This window comes from Mesoplodon bidens, assembly GCF_964165515.1.
Source record: "Mesoplodon bidens genome assembly, chromosome: 7".
NCBI classification, from domain to species: domain Eukaryota; kingdom Metazoa; phylum Chordata; class Mammalia; order Artiodactyla; family Ziphiidae; genus Mesoplodon; species Mesoplodon bidens.
Window position 1 is genome coordinate 105,640,718 of NC_138164.1, and position 2,750 is coordinate 105,643,467.

Consider the following 2,750-nt stretch of genomic DNA (forward strand, 5'->3'; position numbering starts at 1 on the left):
TTATAATAATTCTCTGATGGCACTGTGTCACCTTAAGGCATAATTATCCGACTCAAGAATAAAGTTGAATTTGTATTAAATTAACTCTAACAAAGAGAACTCTGATAACAACTGGAAACAAAGATTTAGCACACATCTAAATAAAGTATGCCAGTTCTCAAATATTAGGGCCAATAGTTCAGAGATATTTTCTTGTTTCATGCACTGAAACAACTCATTTATAAGACTGCACAGTTTATATTCTTTTCCCTCTTTCTCATGTCTTACAAAGCCCTAGTATCCTGATTATTTCATTCCTTGTAATCTTGATGCCTTGGGAAAATAAATATACTTTGTCCCCTAATGGTAAAATAAGCAATTCTATTAGTTCCTCACGGCAGTCCAAATGTCAATCTCTCTCTCTGGAGTGTGCTTCTCCAATTATTTTCCTAGAAAACTCCAGCTCATCCTTCCTCAGGTGCTCCAATGCCACATCTTCTGTGAAGGCTTGCTTGGTTACCCCAGACTGTAATTCACTCCCCATCATGCCTCTCACAGTACTTCATGCATGTTTCAGTTTAGCCTTTGTTGCATCAAATCATGGTGGTTTGTTATCATGTTTGTTACCCACTCTGGACTATAAGATTCTTAAAGAGAGGAGCATGCCTTTTTCCACAGTTAGGTCTCAAGATCTCATACTATATCTGATGTTGGATATGGGATGAATTCAGAAGAGAGGGGGAGGAACTCAGTGCCTGAACACTTAGTCTAATTTTTGACCTGCATCTCTTCTCTGAAATGGATGTATGCTCAAAAGACAGAGCCAAGAAGTCTCTTCATTATTATTCATCTCTTTTCTTGCTTCCTACCATTCCCCATTTCTCCATTCCTTCCTTTCTTTTATCTTCCCCCCTATTCTTACCTGTAATAAGTAAAAATATTCACAGTGTAAAAATATAAAGCAGTACATGGATTATGACCTAAAGGACAAAATAAATATTCATGATTAGTTGCTGATACAAATACATAATTGAATAAAATTAAAGGGGGAGAATAGACAAATCTCCCATACAGTAGAATTCCAAGTAGTAGATACTTCCCTCTCAATTTGGGGGAGAATAACTCTCTATTCCTTAAGTGTGAACTTAAGTGGTGACTTCCTTCCAAAAAATACAATTTGGAAAGGGAGAAAAAAGGGTAAGTTTACTCTAGAGAACCTGACAAACACTACCTCTGTCAGGTGATCAAAGGCAACGTCAATAGTGAAGTCATGTTTTCAGTATGTACCCTTGATATGATGTGATGAGAATGATGCTTTACCTCCATGTCTTTCTACCCAAAACTCATAACCCCTTGTCTAACTGTCAGACAAATTCAATTTGAAGGACATTCTACAAAATACCTGACCAGAACTTCTCAAAACTGTCAAGGTTATTACAAACAAGGAAAGTCTAAGAAACTCACAGCCAAGAAGAACCTAAAGAGACATGACAGCTGAATGTTATGTGGTATCCTGGATGGGATCCTTGAACGGAAAAAGGATATTAGGTTAAAAATAAAGTAATCTGAATAAAGTAAGAACTTTAGTTCATAAGAATGTGTCAATATTGGTTAATTAGTTATGACAAATGTACTTTAGTCATGTTAACAATAGGGGAAACTGAGTACAGTGTGTACATACTAATTCTTATCTAAAATAGATATTCCTCAGTCATTTATTTCCTATTGTGTTACCATGTTGATTGCCTTTATGGCAATTATCACAGTCTATAATTATCTTTTCTGTTGTTTTAACACCAGAATTTAATTTATTAGCAAATTGACACAAAAATGTACAGTAGGCAAAGACTGTTTTCATTGCATCTTTCATTTCCTTACTTCTCTATATACCAGGGGATCCTTGTTAAAATTTAGAGCCACTGCTTCCTCCCAGAGCTCACAATGAAGCATCACATATAGGCCTGTTTCTTTTTTTTTTTTTTTTTTTTTTTTGCGTTATGCGGGCCTCTCACTGTTGTGGCCTCTCCCCCTGCGGAGCGCAGGCTCCGGACGCACAGGCTCAGCGGCCATGGCTCACGGGCCCAGCCGCTCCGCGGCATGTGGGATCCTCCCGGACCGGGGCACGAACCCGTGTCCCCTGCATCTGCAGGCGGACTCTCAACCACTGCGCCACCAGGGAAGCCCAGGCCTGTTTCTTAATAACATCTTTTCTTTTTCTTTGTTTTTTTGATCAGAGAAAGGTTTATTGAAGGGCCAAGCAAGGAGAACAGGTGGCTTGTGCTCAAAAACCCAACTCCTTTTAATAGCATCTTATGTAATCCTTCACCTTAATTAAACTGAGCAACCCTTTACAGAGATTCCATCTTGAAATGTAATTACCTACTTGTTTACTCTATGTCTCTCCCATTAGACTGTAAACTCCATAGAGCAAAGATCTTCTCTGTTCATTCACTGCTGCATTCCCAGTATGTTCCAGGTTGCAACACATAGTAGATACTCAGTAAATACCCATTGAATGAATGAAGGAAGGAATTATTGATTGTTGTAACCAAGACTCAGAGGATCATTGCAACTGGAGCAGAACTAACTCATTACATTACATTATAAATAGAATATACTTTATGCTTTCTCTAAAGAGAGGTAGTAGAGAAAGTGCCTTTGACCTGGGCTCTATTTCGTCTTCCCTCCCTCCCTCTCTCCCACCTTTCTTTCTCTCTTTCTTTTCTTCCTCCCTCTCCCCTTTCCTTCATTACTTCCTTCCTTCCTTCCCT